At 43.4% G+C, this 18455-nt stretch overlaps 1 long non-coding RNA gene across 1 annotated transcript; it reads right to left on the bottom strand.

Moving 5' to 3' along the window:
* Positions 1 to 807: 807 nt before the first annotated feature.
* Positions 808 to 6114, bottom strand: LOC126998854 (uncharacterized). The gene is made up of 2 exons (XR_007753041.1): positions 6028 to 6114; positions 808 to 975 (listed from the first exon to the last, which is right to left on the bottom strand). It is a non-coding gene; the product is annotated as an uncharacterized LOC126998854 (long non-coding RNA).
* Positions 6115 to 18455: the final 12341 nt, after the last annotated feature.

The following is an 18455-nucleotide window of genomic DNA, read 5'->3' as shown; positions in this document are numbered from 1 at the left end:
ACTGCTACCTTTACTACTACTACTACTGCTACTACTTTTACTACTGCTACTTCTACTAATGCTTCTGCTACACCCACACGCCAGCACTCACTTCCTCTTCCACTTCTCTTGTCATTCAATATTTAAGATAATGAATGTGACGGTTCGATAAGTCTGTCTGTCTGTCTGTTCTGTTTCTTTGTCTGTGTCTGTGTGTGTCTTTCTCTCACTTCGCTTCACTTCACTTCATTTCACCTTCACACACTTCACCGTCTGTTTTTTTTGTCTTGTGTTCACTTCACTTCACTTCCTTGTAACTTCACTTCACATACATTTACGTCTAGGTTGTCTGTCTGTCTGTCTTCACTTCACCCGCACTTCAGACACCTACGTAATTACCTTCCTTGACCTCACTTCACTGCACTTCACTTCCTTATTTGACACTGTGAGCACTTTTGTCTCACTACTACTACTCCTACTACTGCTACTCCTACCCCTACTACTACTACTACTACAACTACTACTATTGTTAGCTGAGGCGTGAGGCGGCGGGGCGGAGGGCGCGGGGCAGGGCGGGGGCGGCACTAGCAGAAGGAGGAGGAAAAGGAGGAGGGGGTGAGGGGGGAGTCATAGCTGGCGCCCCCCTACGAGTGTGTCTCCTGCAGAAGTCACCAGCAGGAGGGTTTTTTTTCCTTCTTTTTTCTGATTTATTCTTGTTTTTATTTTACTTTTTTCCCCGTGTTTTATTTATTTTTTCCTTTTTTTTCTGAGGTGTTTTCGTTTTTCTTTACTTTTTTTCCTGTATTGTTTTTTTCTTGTTTCTAGTTGTTTTCGTGTTTTTTTTTTACTTTTTCCTCGGGTTGTTTTCTTTCTTTTTTTCTTTCTTTCTCTCGTTGGTGGGGTTTTTTTCAATTCGGAGTCGGGGGTTTTTTTCTCTCCCCTTCTTTGGTTCTTATTTTTTCACTCTCTTTTATTTTTCCTTCCCTTTTTTTCTATCTTCAGACGCGAATAAAAACACGTTAGTGGTAATGGGGAAAATAACAAGGTGCTCTAGGGGATGTTTTTTCTTCCTATTTTCTCCCTTTTTTTGGGGGGGGAGCTTCGTCAGACAAATAGGGTGCAGGTTTTTTTTCTCTCACACTCTCTCTCTCTCTCTCTCTCTCTCTCTCTCTCACCTTCTGTGCATCGACTTTTAACACAGAAACAGAAAGTAAAGAAGAAAAAAGGAAGAGGAAAAAAGGAGAAAAAGAAGAACAAGAAGACAGGAAGAGCAGTAACAACAGCAACAACAACAACAACAACAACAACAACAACAACAACAACAACAACAACAACAACAACAACAACAACAATCCCCCAAGCACCACCAACCATTACCACCACCACCAAAAATTAAAAAGATGCAAATGAAAGAAAAAAAATTGTGAGAAAAAGGAAGTGAGGTGTAGGAATGAATTAACACTACATCCAACACCAGAATCAACACCACATCACCACCCATCAACACCATCACCCTCTCAACACCACACACCTAATAACGAGGGTCGGGAGGGAGTGACTGAAGAAGGGGAAGAAGGAGAAGAAGGAAGAGTAGGAGGGAATAGATTAAGGAAAATGATGGATGAGAGAAGAAACAAAGGAAGAATGGACAAAAAAAAATGAATAAGAGATGAAAAAAATAATTGGAAAGAAGAAGAAGAAAAAAAAAGAAAGGAAAGGAAAAAGGAGTGGACCAAAAAGATAGGAAAGCGGAAGAATGGAAAAAAGGAAGAAAGGAGGAGGAAACAAAGAATGGGAGGAAAGTCGGTTGAAAAGAGGAGAGAAATGTGCAGGGAAGGATTTTTTTTTTGTTCTGGTCAAGGGAAGGGAGACTGGTGAAAAATAGATGAGGGAGGACAGGAGGAGGAGGAGAAGGAGGAGGATGGAGGGCAGTGGAAGAAAGTCAGGAGGGTAAGAAGATGGAGAAAGAAGAACTGCAGGAGGAAGAGGAGGAAGATGGAGAGACGGGAAGAGATAGAAAGGAGGACAGGAGGAGGAGGGGGAAGTAAGGAAGGAAATATAGAGGGCTGTCAGATTAGAATGAGGAGGAGGGAGGATTGAGAGAGAAGGAAGGAATGAAGGAATGAAGAAGGAAGAAGAGGAGGAGGAGGGGGAAGTAAGGATGGAAATAAAGAGGGCTGTCAGATTAGAATGAGGAGGAGGGAGGATTGAGAGAGAAGGAAGGAATGAAGGAATGAAGAAGGAAGAAGAGGAAGAGGAGGAGGAGGGGGAAGTATGGAAGGAAATATAGAGGGATGTCAGGTTAGAACGAGGAGGAGAGAGGATTGAGAGAGAAGGAAGGGATGAAGGAATGAAGAAGGAGGAAGAGGAAGAGGAGGAGGAGGAGGAGGAGGAGGAGGAGGAGGACTGGGAAACTTTGTCAGCGGGATAACATCGTGAGGGAAGGTGGGGAAGATGTGTTTACAATGCAATTAGCCTACGTACACACACACACACACACACACACACACACACACACACACACACACACACACACTTACCTACACCCACACCGACCGTCCCCCTCCAACATCCCTCCTTCCACCCTCTCCCCCTCTCTCTCTCTCACACACACACACACACACACACACACACACACACACACACACACACACACACACACACACACACACACACGGCATTAGGACCGCGAATAAACAATTACACGCGCCATTAGGTCCACCTTCTCACAGGTACAACCAACGCCCAGGTGCAAACAGGTACACAGAGGCGCTGAAATTGTCGGAGGTGTTCACTATTTACTCGGCATCAGGGAATAGAATGGAGGGAAGGAAGGAAGGAAGGAAGGAAGGGAGGAAGGAAGGGAGGAGGACGGGATGGATGGATGGATTGATTGAAGGAAGGTAGGGAGGAACGAAGGAAGGGAGGAAGGAAGGAAGGAAGGATGGATAGATGGAAGGAAGGAAGGGAGGGAGGAACGAAGGAAGGGAGGAAGGAAGGAAGGAAGGATGGATAGATGGAAGGAAGGAAGGGAGGGAGAAATGGAGGGAGGAGGAAGGAAGGAAGGAAGGGATGGATGGAAGTAAGGAAGGAAGGAAGGAAGGATGGAAGGGATGGATGGATGGATAGAAGGAAGGAGGAAGGAAGGATGGAAGGAAGGAAGAGAGGGATGGGTGGATGGAAGGAAGGGAAGGATGGAGGGAAGGAAAGAATGAAAAGATAAAACAAAGAAAAAAGAGAGAAAGAACGAAAAAAAAAAGAATGGGAGAAAAAACAGAGAAACAGAGAAAGAAACAGAAACAGATAGAGAGAAAGAAAGAAAGAAAGTACGAAAGAAAGAAAAAAAGACAGAAGAAAGAAAGAAAGAAAGAAAGAAAGAAAGAAACACCAATATACAAATAAGACAGAAGAGTATGAAGAAATAAAGATAAACAGACCAAGAAGACGAAGATAAATAAATAGCATGAATCGAGAAAAAAAATCACGTATACAAAAATAAATTAAAAGCTATCTACAGACCTTCACCATTACACCCAAACAGTCAAACGGAGGAGGAAGAAGAAGCGACAGACGAATGGATAAGCAAACACACACACACACACACACACACACACACACACACACACACACACACACACACACACGCACACACACAGCAATAAAGAGGAAAGAGGAGAGGAAAGAGAAAGAGAGAGAGAAAGAGACAGAGACGGACTGATCGTTGTGTATTTTCTCTGCCACAACGTAAGCAAGAGAGGGATGGAAATAGAGGGAGATGATGGAAGTATTAATAAGCTGAATAAAGAGAGCGAGAGAGAGAGAGAGAGAGAGAGAGAGAGAGAGAGAGAGAGAGAGAGAGAGAGAGAGAGAGAGAGAGAGAGAGAGAGAGAGAGAGAGAGAGAGAGAGAGAGAGAGAGAGAGAGAGAGAGAGAGAGAGAGAGAGAGAGAGAGAGAGAGAGAGAGAGAGAGAGACAGAGAAACAGAGAAAAACAGAGAAAAATAGAGACACACACACACACACACACACACACACACACACACACACACACACACACACACACACACACACACACACACACACACACACACACACACACACACACATTTAGCTCCCCCCCCCCAGACAAATCCCAATCCCCTTTCACTTCCGCGTTCACTTATTGAGTTGGGTTCGATTCCTTTTGTGTCCGAGGGTGACACGGAATCCGATCACGACTTTATGCTAGAGGGGATCGAGTCCTACGTTCAGGGAATCGAATCCAACGTTCAGGGAATCAGGTAGCACTAGAAGGGTATTAGTATTCAATGTAGCGTCGCTCTTTGATCTTTTTTTTTTTTCGTCTTTTTTTTTGCGGTTTTGTCATCTCGTTTTCTTTGTAGTTGTTATCTTCGTTTTTTTTTTTTTCCTTCTTCCTTCTTTTGGTTCTCTCACTCACTTTCTATAGTTGTTTTTTCAGGTTTATTTTACTGTCTCTTCTTCACTTCTGTTTTTCCTCATATTCTGTTTTCCAGGCAAGTTGAGAATTACTTTGTGAATTTATTTGCCTTTCTACAAGCTTTTTTTTCTCTCAGTTTTCCTTTTCATTTTTTTACTCTTCCTGCTACTTTTACCGTTTTATTTTCTGTTTCCTACTTTTAACGCTACTTTTAACATTATTTTCTCTCTTTGTTACTTTCCCCGCAACTATTACGTTCCTCAAAGACGTTCACCTCACCGCTCCACTGAACAAAGCGAGTATGTGTATGTATCATTATCCTCTACGCATATTCACATACACGTTCAGTCACTTCAAACTCATGTCTTCTTTCCGTCATCATTAGTATGCATATCTTAATAAACTGATGGGATGTATATTTTCTATTAATCTACACATGCATACAGCTTCGTTCACTTCACTCATGTCACATTTCAGTCATTAGGAGTTTGTATATTTTCACCTTTTCTGTGTACACGTTTGTTTGCTTCTTGCGGTCACCTCGAACAGACATACACGTCTATTTATTACTCTCGTCTCCTTTCATTCCTTAAGGGTGTGTATATGTTCATGTTTTCACTTCAATTCACTTCCCTGTCTTATTTCAGTCGCTAGTCTTGAATATATTCCTTCATTCTTGTATACACTTCAGTTCACCTCTCTCACGTCTTCCTTCAGTTCTTGTTCTTGTTCTTTTTCCTTCAGTTCTTGTTCTTGTTCTTGTTCTTGTTCTTTTTCCTTCAGTTCAGTTCCTGTCTTACTTCAGTCGCTCACCTTGTATATATTCTTTCGTTCTTGTATACACTTCAGCTCACCTCTCTCACGTCTTCCTTCAGTTTCTAAGAGTGTGTATGTGTCATTTTTATTTGCGTAAACACTTTAGCTCACTTTCTCTCTCACTCATATGTGTTTGCAGTCTCTAAGAGTTGGTAAATATTCTTCTGTTTACATATACACCTCACTTCATCTTCCCTCTATCTTACTCCAGTTACCAAGGGTCTGTATATATTCTTTTATTTACTCCTACATTCTTCCATATATTTTCTTCTTCAGTTCACTTCCTGTATGTCTTCCTTCATCCACCAGGAGTCAGTATATATATTTATCTATTCATGTAAACAATCTGCTTCACTTCCCTCAATGTCTTCTTCCAGTCACTATGGGTATGTATATATTCCTCTAGTTATGTATACACTTCAGCTCACTTCCCTGATGTCTTATTTCCGTCTAGAGAAGTATGTATATATTCTTCTATTTACGTAAACACTAAACTTCACTTCCCTCATATCCCATTTCAATCAGTAAGGCATTTATAAATTCAATTCTTTCCCCTTATATCTTGTTTTAGTAAAGGTATGCGAGCGTACTGCCTTCTATTCCCTCATGTCTTCTCTCAGTTACATTCTTTAACACAGAGACGAGGAAAGCACCAACAGGAGGGACCTTTCTTCCACCCCTTCGATAACCGGGAGGGGGAGAGGAAGGATCGTACGGCGGGGCGCGAGTCTTCGAGGAGGACACCTGACGAAGCCCCCAGTCACACAGAAAGGTCCTTCTTCCCCTACTTCCTAACCGGCAAGGGAAGGCCAGACAGGGCACGGCGAGGCAGGGCACGGCAGGGTAGGGCTCCGGCGCAACACTACCGCAAGCCAACACTCACTCACTCCCCTCACACCACCACCACCACTATTAGCATCACCACCACCACCACCTCCACCACCACCTCTCGCCCTCTGTGTGTGTGTTTGTTTGTCAGGTGGTGATGAGGGTGATGAGGTGATTGTGGTGTTGAAATGGGGGTTGGAGGGTGTGTGTGACAGGTGAGTCCAAAGGTGTTATGCAGGTTAATTAAGTGTTGTAGGTGTGGGTGTGTAGGCTACTTGTACCACCACCATCACCACCTCCACCACCATCACCACCTCCACCACCATCACCACCACCACCGCCTTGGTCACGCACACACCCAGACACGGGCAAACACAGAGATGAGAGAGAAAAGGAGGGAGGGAGAAAGGGGGGAAGGGGGAGAGATAGGGGGAGTAGGAGAGGGGGAGCATGAGAGAGAGAGAGAGAGAGAGAGAGAGAGAGAGAGAGAGAGAGAGAGAGAGAGAGAGGACGGTTGCCTACTACTCTAACTTGGGCTTGGTGCCAAATGTCTCAAAACTATTTTAAACAACATACCACCACCACCACCACCACCATCACCACCACAACCACCACCACAACTAACAAGAGAGCTGCTCCCACGCCCAGGCAAAGATCACCTCAACCTCACCAACCCTCATCTCAACCTTATTTCACCCCCTTAACCTTTATTTTCCTTGACTGTATATGTGTGTGCGTGTGCGAGTGTTGGGGAAATAACTTGCCCCGCTAAAAATGTGAGTGTGTGCAGCTGTCTCGTGGCGGATAGCAGATGCCTTCCTTGTGTCAGATGTGAGAGGGAAAGGAGATATGACGGAGAGGAATGGGATGGGATGAGGTGAAGGACGGAGGGAGGTGAAGGAAGGAAGGTAGGACGGAAAGAAGGAAGGAAGGAAGGAAGGTGGGAAGGAAAAAAAAAAGCAAGAGGGAATTGAAGGAAAGAAGGAAGAAAGGAAAAAAAAGAAGAATGGGAAGAGGGACAAAATAATGGAAGAAGGAAAGTAAACGAGAGAAGGAAAGCAGAATAAGAAGTGAGACAGACAGAAAGAAAAAAAAAAAAAGATTCTACAAACATACATACATACAAACATAAATACAGACAGACAGACACATTCGGACATGCAAACATACAGACAAACAGATATCCAAACACACACACACACACACACACACACACACACACACACACACACACACACACACACACACACACACACACACACACACACAATAGACAGAAAACGATGCAGAGATAGAAGAAAATAAACAAACAAAATCTCACACAAGCAAAAAAAAAAAAAAAAATACATACACATATAACAACAACAAAAAAAGTCAAGGATAGCAAGATAAACAAAAGCCAGTGTAGCACAGAAGCATCCCGCCCCAGGTAATGAATGAATGATGCTCTGGCGCCCGGCTCTGGTCACCTTGAGAGCCAGGTATAAGAGATAGGACAGGTAGGCAGATGGACGGAGGGAGCCAGGTGTGTGGAGGGGAGGGATGGAGGTAAGAGGAGAAGGAGGGATGTAAGTGTGGCTGGGAGTGAGGAGGAAAAGGGGAGATAAGGGAGACAGCTGATATGGGGAGGGAGATGAAGGGAGAGAGGAGAAGGGGAGGGAAGTAGGTAAGAGGGAGGAAGAGAGGAAAGAGGAGGAGAAAGACAGGAGTAAGAAGTGAGAGATAGATAAGGGAGACAGTTGATATGGGGAAAGATGTATTGTCTGAAGGGGAGAGAAGTGTGTGTGGGGGAGAGGTAGGAAAGTGTTGGGGGAGGAAGACGGAGGAAGGAGTGAGTGTTGGGGGGAGTAGAGACAGAGGAAGACAAGGTTTGAAAGGGGAGATAAGGAAGAAGATGAGATGGGGAGAGAGATATAAGAAGGGGAGATAGATAAGAGGAAAGAGGGAGGGAAAAAGGCGTAGGAGAGGGAGATAAGGAAGCTGAGATTAGGGAGCAAGTATATGAAAAGGAGAGAAGTGTATGGAAGGGAAGATAAGATAAAGAGGAGATAAGGAATTTGATATGGGAAGCCAGATATATGACAGAAGGTGAGGTGAAGAAGGAAAACAGGTATAAGGAAGGAAGGGAGACAGATATATATGGAAGAAGGGTGTTTAAAAGGGAGAAAAGTATGAGGAGAGGCAGAGGTGTATGAGGGACAGGTGTAAGGAGGGAACGCAGGTGAGGTGAAGAAGGAAAACAGGTATAAGGAAAGAAAGGAGACAGGTTTAGAGGCAGAGGCGTATATATATTAGGGAAGCAAGTATCAGGAAGGAATGGAATGTATAAGGGAGAAACAGGTGTGCGGAAATGGAACAGGTGTGCGGGAGGTAGGCAGGCAGGTGTAAGGGATGGCTTTGACTCACTGGGCCAGTCACGCATACCTGTGTGACGTCACGGCGCGGTGCTTTGTGGGTGATACGAAGGCAGGTGTGTGAGAGAGCCAGATGTGTGTGAGGGAGGCAGTTGTGTAAGAGGCAGATGTGTGAGCAGGTGTGTGAGAGAGTCAGATATGTGTGTGTGTGAGTGTGTGTGTGTGTGTGTGTGTGTGTGTGAGAGAGAGAGAGAGAGAGAGAGAGAGAGAGAGAGAGAGAGAGAGAGAGAGAGAGAGAGAGAGAGAGAGAGAGAGAGAGAGAGAGAGAGAGAGAGAGAGAGAGAGAGAGAGAGAGAGAGAGAGAGAGAGAGAGAGAGAGAGAGAGAGAGAGAGAGATGTAAAGGAAGGCAGGTGTATATATGTGGGTGAATCTTGCTTCTATATACTTTAGTTTTCTTTTTTTGGTTTCCGATGCGACGGAGATGAACACCGCAGCCAAGCGCCGCTATAGCGTATACCCACAACTTTACTTTTACATTTTACTTTCGTCTTTCCAAATAAAGGCGTATCAGTGGCGTTATATTTTTCCTATGTATCTTTGTATTGTTTTCCTTGAGCACGAGAGAGATACATAACAATAAATAGATAAATGTATAGATAGGGATATGAATGGATAGGCAGGTGGTTAGATAGATTGATAGATAAAGATACGTATGAAATGATGACTGAGTAACGAGATAGATAGATAATTACACAAACAGACAGATAGATAGATAGATTAAGATGCGAATGAAAAGACAGATAAGAAACAAGATAGATAGATAGATAGATAGATAAACAGCAAATAAATGGACAGATAGGTAGATAGATTAACATTGAAAAGATGAATAAATAACTAGGCAGATAAATAAATATACAAACTAGTGGATAAATACAGAAGCAAACACATAAACATATAAACAAATAGATACGTAAACAAATAACCGAACACACAAAATAAATGAAAAGAAAAATAAACAAGAGCAAAACGAACATATTCCATTTAATTGCCTTCCTTTGGCGAGTCACCCCATTAAAGTAGACGAGAATGGCCAATCTAATTACCCAAAACATTCACAGGTGGGGCGAACGATAATTACTCCGTTAATTACCTGATGGACACGAGTAATTATAAGTTAGAGAAGACAAAAGTGTGTGTGTGTGTGTGTGTGTGTGTGTGTGAGAGAGAGAGAGAGAGAGAGAGAGAGAGAGAGAGAGAGAGAGAGAGAGAGAGAGAGAGAGAGAGAGAGAGAGAGAGAGAGAGAGAGAGAGAGAGAGAGAGAGAGAGAGAGAGAGAGACCATTTGATTGACCAACAGGAAACAGTAACCTTGTGATCAACCCACCACCACCATCATCACCACCACCATCAGCACCATCACCACTACCACCATCACCACCAACATCATCACCACCACCACCACCATCACGAGCACCATAAACACACACTACACATGATTTCACCTTCATCATTACCACCACAATCTTATCTACACTATCACCATTCTGACCATCATTACCATCATCACCACCATCATCACCATCATCATCACCACCACCATCATCACCATCATCATCACCACCACCATCATCACCATCATCATCACCACCACCATCATCACCATCATCATCACCACCACCATCATCACCATCATCATCACCACCACCATCATCACCATCATCACCACCCCCACCTTAGCCATTCTTCTAACTACCATCACTTTCAAAATCACTGCACCACCAATATGATCACCAACCTCACCATCATCACCATCACCACCACTACCACCACCACCCCCACCACCACCATCAGCACCACTATCAGCACCATTAACATCACCATCATCACCACCACATCCCGTGACGCAAAATTGAGTGAGTGAGTGACCTTGAGAGGAGTCGGTCAGTCATCCACACACACACACACACACACACACACACACACACACACACACACACGACCCACTGGCCTTGTAACGTATGTGACCTAAAAATAAAGTTATGAGAAGTAAAAAGAAATGGAAAAGAAGTAAAAAATTTTATTAAATATAAAAAAAAAAGTTTGTGAGAGAGAGAGAGAGAATGATAAAGTGAGGCTGGGGAGATATGGAGACGGGATGAGACAGAGGGAGACGGAGATAAAAGTAACGTCATCACCCCCCATCATCATCATCATCATCATCACCATCATCATCATCAGCAGCACCATCACCATCAGTATTACAGGGAAGGAAACATAAACAGGAATAAGGACGGGAGAGGGAGATGGACAAGCAGAGATAAAAAAGACAGGGAAAGACAAGGGGGAAGGGTGACAGAATGAGACGAAGAAGGAAGAAGCAGGGTGAAAGGAAGGTTAATTAAGAGAGGTAGACAGGGTGAAAGGAAGGTTAAGAGGTAGGCAGGGTGAAAGGAAGGTTAAGAGAGGTAGGCAGGGTGAAAGGAAGGTTAATTAAGGGAGGTAGGCAGGGTGATGGCAGGGTAGGCTAGAGGTGTAGGCAGGCCAAAGTAGACAGATAAGAAGGACAGGCCTACACTGTATTAGGCCTAAGAATCCAGGTAGTCCCCTCTTTGATCCTCTGAAGACTAGTATCATGTAGGCCATAGTCTGTTACCCCTCTCTCTCTCCTTTCCTCCCATCCCTGCCCCTCTTCCTTCCCTTTATCATATTCCTCCTCTTCTTCCCTTCCTTCCTCCCTCCTCTCCCCTTACTCTGTTCTTCTCTTCCTTCATTCAGTTGCCCCATTTCCCTGTTCGTTCCATTCACTTGTTATATTCAATCGTTCAAGGTTAACTCTCTATGTGTGTGTATGTTTGTGTGTGTCTAAAACGGTGTGAATTTACATGTGTGTGGGTATGCGGTTGACCAACACACACACACACACACACACACACACACACACACACACACAGCAACACCACAATATATTCGGCATTGTAGATATTTTTATACATTATTTTAATTTTAATTGAGTAACTCCTGAATGGTGAAACGTAAAGAAAATGGGAGTGCGTGAGGGGGGGAGGGGGTGCAGGCAGGTTAGGTTAGATTAAAGAGAGAGAGAGAGAGAGAGAGAGAGAGAGAGAGAGGGGGGGGAGAGAGAGAGAGAGAGAGAGAGAGAGAGAGAGAGAGAGAGAGAGTCGAAAGTTCAAACTATCACCCTTAGTTACTCTACTCTCACACTCTCTCACCTTTTATCACTCTTTCTCCCTCACCCTTTCTCCCTCACCCTTCTCCTCTCACCCTCTTTCACACTTTTTCCCTCACCCTTTTTTTCATACTTCCTCCGTAACCCTGCCTCACCCGCTCTTCCCCCTATCTGTCACCCTTTCTTCCCTCTTGCTCATCCTAACTGTCACCCTTTCTACCCTTTTCCTCTCATTCTTTCTCTCTCTTTCCTCACCCTTTCTCTTCCTTCCTTTCTTTCATCCCCCTTCCTCTCTCTCACTCTTTTCTTCAATTCTTTCTCACCCTTCTCTCTTCTTATTCTCCTCACCCTTTCTTTCTCCTTTCTCCTTCTCCAGCTTCTCCCCTTTTTCACCCTTCCTTCCTCACCCTTTCTTCCTCTGCCTCGCCCTTTTTACCCCTACCACACCCTGCCTTAATCCCTGCCTCTACCCCTATAACGTCCACCCTGCCTTCCTAGTGGTGGTGGTGATGGTGGTGGTGGTGATGGTGGTGGTGATGATGGTGATGATGGGTATTGTGATCTCTTCCATCCTTCTTCTCTTTCTCCTTTCCTTTTCTCCGTTTCTCCTGTCTCTCCTTCTCTCTCACCTCCCTCCACCACAAACACTATCCCTCTCCCTCTCTCTCTTTCCCTCTCTCTCTCCCTCTCTTACTTTCCCTTTTTTTATTCTCCCTCTCTCCCAGTCAGTTAAATTACCTCCACTAGTTTTCTTCTCTTTTCTCTCTCCTTCTCTCCTCCCTCTCTCTTCCTCTTCCTCTTTTATCTCCCTTTCTTTCCTTTCAGCTCCTTTATACTTCTCTTCCCTCTTTCCTTCCTCATCCTCTTCTCTCCCACCCTTACACTCTCCTCTTCTCTGTTCTCTCTTTTTCTCTTTCCTTTCTTCTCTATTTTTTCTTCCTTCTTTCCTTTAGTCAACTTCATTACTTACATCTTCCACCTTTCTCCTCCTCTTTCCTTCCCCTCTCCTTCCTCTTCTCTCCAAACATTCTTCTCTCTTCTCCTTCTCTCTCCCTCTCCCTGCCCTCCACGTCAATTCCACTCTTTAATCCACCTTTCTCCTTTTCCTTCCCTCTCTCCTTCTTCCTCTTCTCTCCAAGCCTTACATTCTTCTCTCTTCTCCTCCTTCTCTCTCCTTCTCCCTCCCCTCCTCGTCAACTCCACTCTTTAATCCACCTTTCTCATTTTCCTTCCCTCTCTTCTTCCTCTTCTCAGCTCTCCTCTTCTCTCTTATCTCCCTCCTTCCCTTCTCGTTCACTATTCCTACTCCACCTTTCTTCTCTTCCCTCCATTCCTCTTCCTCTTCTCTTCCACCCTTACACTCAGCTCCATGTATACCTCCTCCACCTTTCCTCTCTCTCGCCACTCTTCTCTCCTACCCTCTCTCCCTCTCTCTCCCTCCCTCCCTCAGGTTGCCATGGTTACCGGCGGCCGCGTCTCCCTCGATCGATGGTAAGACAGAGCAGCTGGCGGGGTTTGTCTATCACACTCTCTCTCTCTTTCCTCTTTTCTATCACTTAGCTCATCTCTCTCTCTCTCTCTCTCTCTCTCTCTGCTGACGAAGATATGTGTGTGTGTGTGTGTGTGTGTGTGTGTGTGTGTGTGTGTGTGTGACTGTTTATTGATTTCTCGTCGCATGATTCAAGTAGATGTTGTAAATACCGTTGAGAGAGAGAGAGAGAGAGAGAGAGAGAGAGAGAGAGAGAGAGAGAGAGAGAGAGAGAGAGAGAGAGAGAGAGACCGCTATCTAAAGGGAAATGACTCTTGAGGATGAAGAGGAAAAGAAAAGGAAAACAAAAAAAAAACAAATACGGGTCCTTTCATGTTTTCTTTTTTTTTTACTTTGCAGGAAAATACATAACAGACTCAACTTAGTGAACCGAAATGCCGGAAATAATTATATGAAAAAAAAAACTGATGAAACCTACATATACCTTCAACACAACAAATTAATAAAAATAATCTGTATAGAGGACAATAAGAGGAAAGAGGAGTCAAAGAAGAGGTGAAAAAACAACAACGAAAAGAAGAGAGAAGAGGACAAAAAAAATAAAGGAAGGAGAAAGAGAAAGAAAGAAAAAAGTCCAAGAAGAGAAAAGAGGATGGAAAACGAGGAATGAGGAAGAAAGCATAGGCAAAAAAATGAAGAAGAGAGAAGAGGAAGAAAATAATAAGTGGAAGAATGAAGAAAAAGAAGAAAGGAAATAACTCGAGGAAGAAGGGAGAGTGAGAAAGAAAAAGATAAGTGGAAGAATGAAGAAAAAGAGGAGGAAAAACTCGATGAAGAAGGGAGAATGAGGAAGAAAGGAAGGAGAAACAAGAAGAAGAAAAGAGAAGGAAATAACTCGGAGAAGAAGGGAGAATGAGGAAGAAAGGAAGTAGAAAGAAGAAGAAGAAAAGAGAAGGAAGAATCTCGGAGAAGAGGGGAGAATGAGGAAGAAAGGAAGGAGAAAGAAGAAGAAAAGGGAAGGAAATAACTCGGAGAAGAAGGTAGAATGAGGAAGAAAGGAAGTAGAAAGAAGAAGAAAAGAGAAGGAAAAAACTCGAAGAGGGGAGAATGAGGAAGAAAGGAAGGAGGAGGATGAAGAAAGCAAAACTCGCAGGCCCAGAGGAAGGAAGACCAGTGTTGCTTCCTCGTGGACGTGAGAAAACAAATAAGTCTTCAGGAGATAAATAAACGAAGTAAACACGAAACAAAAGCCGCTCTCCACCTGGCGGCCGCGGCGTGAATCAATACGTGAAACAGGAGATGAAACGCGAAACAGGAGATGAAGGAAAACACAACAACTTTAGGGCCTCGTAAACAATAGAGTGAGTAAGTAAATAAGTATAAGTAAAGGAGAGAAGGAAGGATGGAAGGTAAGAGGGATGGATGGATGGAAGGATGGAAAGAAGAAAAAAGTAAATAAGATAGAAAGGGAAGAACGAAGGAAGTAAGGAAGGGAGGGAGGGAGGGAGGAAATAAGGAAGGAAGGATAGCAAGAAAGAGATAAGGAAAGGAAGAAAAGAAGGAAGGATAGAAAGAAAGAGGGGAGGAAAGGAAGAAAAGAAGGAAGGATAGAAAGAGAGAAGGAAAGGAAGGAAGGAAGAAAGAAGGAAGGAAGGAAAGAATGAAACAATCCGCTCACCATCATCAGTAAATAAGTATAAGGAAAAGAGAAAGAAGATAGAATAAAGGAAGGAAAGAAAGAAGGAACGAAGAAAGGAAAGAAAGAAGGAAGGAAGGAAGGAAAGAAAGAAGGAAGGAAGGAAGGAAAGAAAGAGCGAAATGAATCCCTCAACATCTTACCTCACCAACCTTTTCTTCCTTTCCTCCATTTTTCCCTCTCTCTTCTCTCTTCCCTCCCTCCCTCTCTTCCACTCAGCATCACAATTCACAATCATCTCCTTCCCCTTTCCTTTCCAACCTCCTCCTCCTCCTTCTCCTCCACTTCCTTCCAATCCTTCCTCTCCCTCTCTCCTTCCCTTACCTTTCTTTCCTTTTTTGTCTCAGTAAAAAAAAACAATAAATAAATAAACAAATAACAACCTAGAAACGAGACTCATAAACACACGAATAAGTCAAGTAAACAGAGCAAACTATCGACAAAAAATGAAAAATAATATGACAAATTGTAGAGTCCATTTTTAAAGCAACTATGGGTATGTGAAGCCATTACTCCCCCCCCCCCCCCTGCATCACCCTCCACTCCTCCTCTTCCTCCTCCTCTCCCACCTTTCTTCCCCTCCTCCTATTACTCCTCTTCCTCCTCCTTCCTTCTCCTCTCCTCCTCTTTTTCCCTCTTTCCATTACTCCCCCTCTCCTCTTCCTCTTCCTCTTCCCCTCCTCTTCCTTCAAATTCTCCCTTATCAATATCTTCCTCCTTCCTCTTTAACGCCTAACTGCCCTTTCCTACCCTGAAGCAACCTCGCCTTCCTCCCTTCCTTCCCCTTCCCTTCCTTTCCTCCCCTCTACCCCTCCCTTCCCCTTTCCTATTTTCCCCTTTAACGCCTCGCTGCCCCTTCCCTACCCTAACGCGTCCCCTTCCCTTCCCTTCCCTTCCCTTCTCAAACCCATTATATAAACCCCTCCCCCGTCCGCGCCCTTCTTCTTTTCCCTGTCTCTTTACCTCACTGCCTATCATCAAGAGAGAGAGAGAGAGAGAGAGAGAGAGAGAGAGAGAGAGAGAGAGAGAGAGAGAGAGAGAGAGAGAGAGAGAGAGAGAGAGAGAGAGAGAGAGAGAGAGAGAGAGAGAGAGAGAGAGAGAGAGAGAGAGAGAGAGAGAGAGAGAGAGAGAGAGAGAGAGAGAGAGAGAGAGAGAGAGAGAGAGAGAGAGAGAGAGAGAGAGAGAGAGAGAGAGAGAGAGAGAGAGAGAGAGAGAGAGAGAGAGAGAGAGAGAGAGAGAGAGAGAGAGAGAGAGAGAGAGAGAGAGAGAGAGAGAGAGACAGACTGATTATGAGTTAGCAAGGTCAAGGGTGAGAGAAGGAAGAGGAGGAGGAGGAGGAGGAGGAGGAAAGATAAGAAAGGATATATAGCGAAGATGTAGATGATGATGATGATGATGATGATGATGATGATGATGATGAGGAGGAGGAGGAGGAGGAGGAGGAGGAGGAGGAGGAGGAAGAGATAAGAGGTGTGAGGAGGGAAGAGGTATATATAGATGAAGGAGGATAGGAAGGGTGAAGATGGGGTACAGAGGAGGAGGAGGAGGAGGAGGAGGAAGCAAAGGTAAATACAAATAAATAGAGAAATAAATAGTCATCCATGAAGTCTCTCTCTCTCTCTCTCTCCTCCTCAACGACGCAGTACGTGATATCCGAGCAAAAAACGAGTCTCAGCCACGTCCCTCCACCCCGCCCGTGTAAATAGACGCCGTGCATCGCAACAAACCCGTAACCGTGATCCCGCAAGTACCACCACCTCTATTACCAAGCCTCTGGATAACTTAAAAATCCTTAGTTTCAATGCGCGTAGCCTAAGAAACAAATTTGATGAACTGAGATGTCTTGCTTTAACAGAAAATTTTGACATAATTGCTATAACCGAAACATTTATCGACACCACAAATATTGATTTAAGTTCCGAATACAACATAGATGGCTACAGACTATTCAACAAAGATCGTGTAAACCGTAGAGGCGGTGGCGTCGCCCTTTTTGTCAAAAGCTATTTGCAACCCACTGCCAAAACACCAAGAAACAGTAACGTTGAACATTTGTGCGTGCGAGTAAACATTGCAAAAGTCAATTTAAATATATCTGTTACCTACAAACCTCCCGAGCAATCACTCGATGACGACCTTGAAATGTACAGCGTCTTAAGGCAGTCACTTAATAACAACGACTCACTGATATTAGGAGACTTTAACCTCCCCCATATCGATCAAGGACACTGTCAGGTACAGAAGGCGAGTCACATAGAATGATCGAATTTATAGAAGAAAATTATCTAAGCCAAATGGTTTCTGAACCAACTCGACAAAATAATATACTCGACCTTGTTATAACGACCCAAGATAACCTAGTCAGTAGTGTCACGGTAGGAGAACACCTCGGTTCTTGCGATCATAAATTAGTGCGCGTCGACATTAGAGCTCAATCATCAGTGACTGAAAATTAATATTAATTAGAGTAGAAAAGCAACGTTTTGGAGCCTTCTGATTAATGTAAAATCACTTAGGTTTAAGGACAGACCACCTACTCTGGACCATGGGGTCTGTGTGGTCTGATTTTCTATGTAATTCTATGTAATTCTCTCTCTCTCTCTCTCTCTCTCTCTCTCCTAATTTAACTTCAGACACACTAAAAACACCAAAGCGAGAGAAAAACTTAAAAACAACAAGAAATAAGAAAAAGAAAAAGAAAAGAAAAAAAATAACACGAGAGCATACAACACAAAATTTCAGGTCACGAAGCATCAAAGCGAAAAGGAGAACAAAGATGAAAAGATTAGAAAAGAAAAGAAAAAGAGGAGAGAAAAATAAGAGAATGAAAAATACTTGCATGAAAGAAAAAAGAATAATTAGACTCAATGTTTCTTGAGGTGTAATAACGTGTTCTTCTTTAATGAGAGAGAGAGAGAGAGAGAGAGAGAGAGAGAGAGAGAGAGAGAGAGAGAGAGAGAGAGAGAGAGAGAGAGAGAGAGAGAGAGAGAGAGAGAGAGAGAGAGAGAGAGAGAGGTTCCTAAATAAAATGTTAAATACTCTTTGTTATTGTAATGTAAAGTGAGATAAATTCTTCATAAATTAAACTCTTATTAGAATTTTTAAGGTAGAATGCATTGTGGATGTACCTATTATTATTATCATTACTATTATTATTATTATTACTATTATTATTGTTATTATTGTTGTTGTTGTTGTTGTTGTTGTTGTTGTTGTTGTTGTTTATATCATTACCAACACCTTCATTATCCTATTCATATTGTTGAAAGAATAGTGAGGAGGTGAGGAAGAACAGGAGGAATAAATAGGAAGTGTGGAAGATGAAGAAGAAGAAGTGGACAAAAGAAGAAACAAAAACAAAACAGCTAAAGAGAAAGGCAAAAATAAATCATAAGTAAGAATACGAGGATAAGACAAAAAAAAATAGAGCAGTTGAATAAAAGTGAATGTATACGTTCTGAGAAAAGGAGAGAAAAAAAGACGAGCCTGCTAATTATGAACGCAGGTGCGATATCAACAAAAACGTAACATGTAAAGCACTAGCGGAAAACACACACACACACACACACACACACACACACACACACACACACACACACACAAACCCTGAGAAAACTAAATCTACGAGCACTTGAAGAGAGAGAGAGAGAGAGAGAGAGAGAGAGAGAGA

This window comes from Eriocheir sinensis, chromosome 15 (assembly GCF_024679095.1).
Source record: "Eriocheir sinensis breed Jianghai 21 chromosome 15, ASM2467909v1, whole genome shotgun sequence".
Taxonomy (NCBI): Eukaryota; Metazoa; Arthropoda; class Malacostraca; order Decapoda; family Varunidae; genus Eriocheir; species Eriocheir sinensis.
This window is presented reverse-complemented; position numbering and strand designations above follow the sequence as displayed.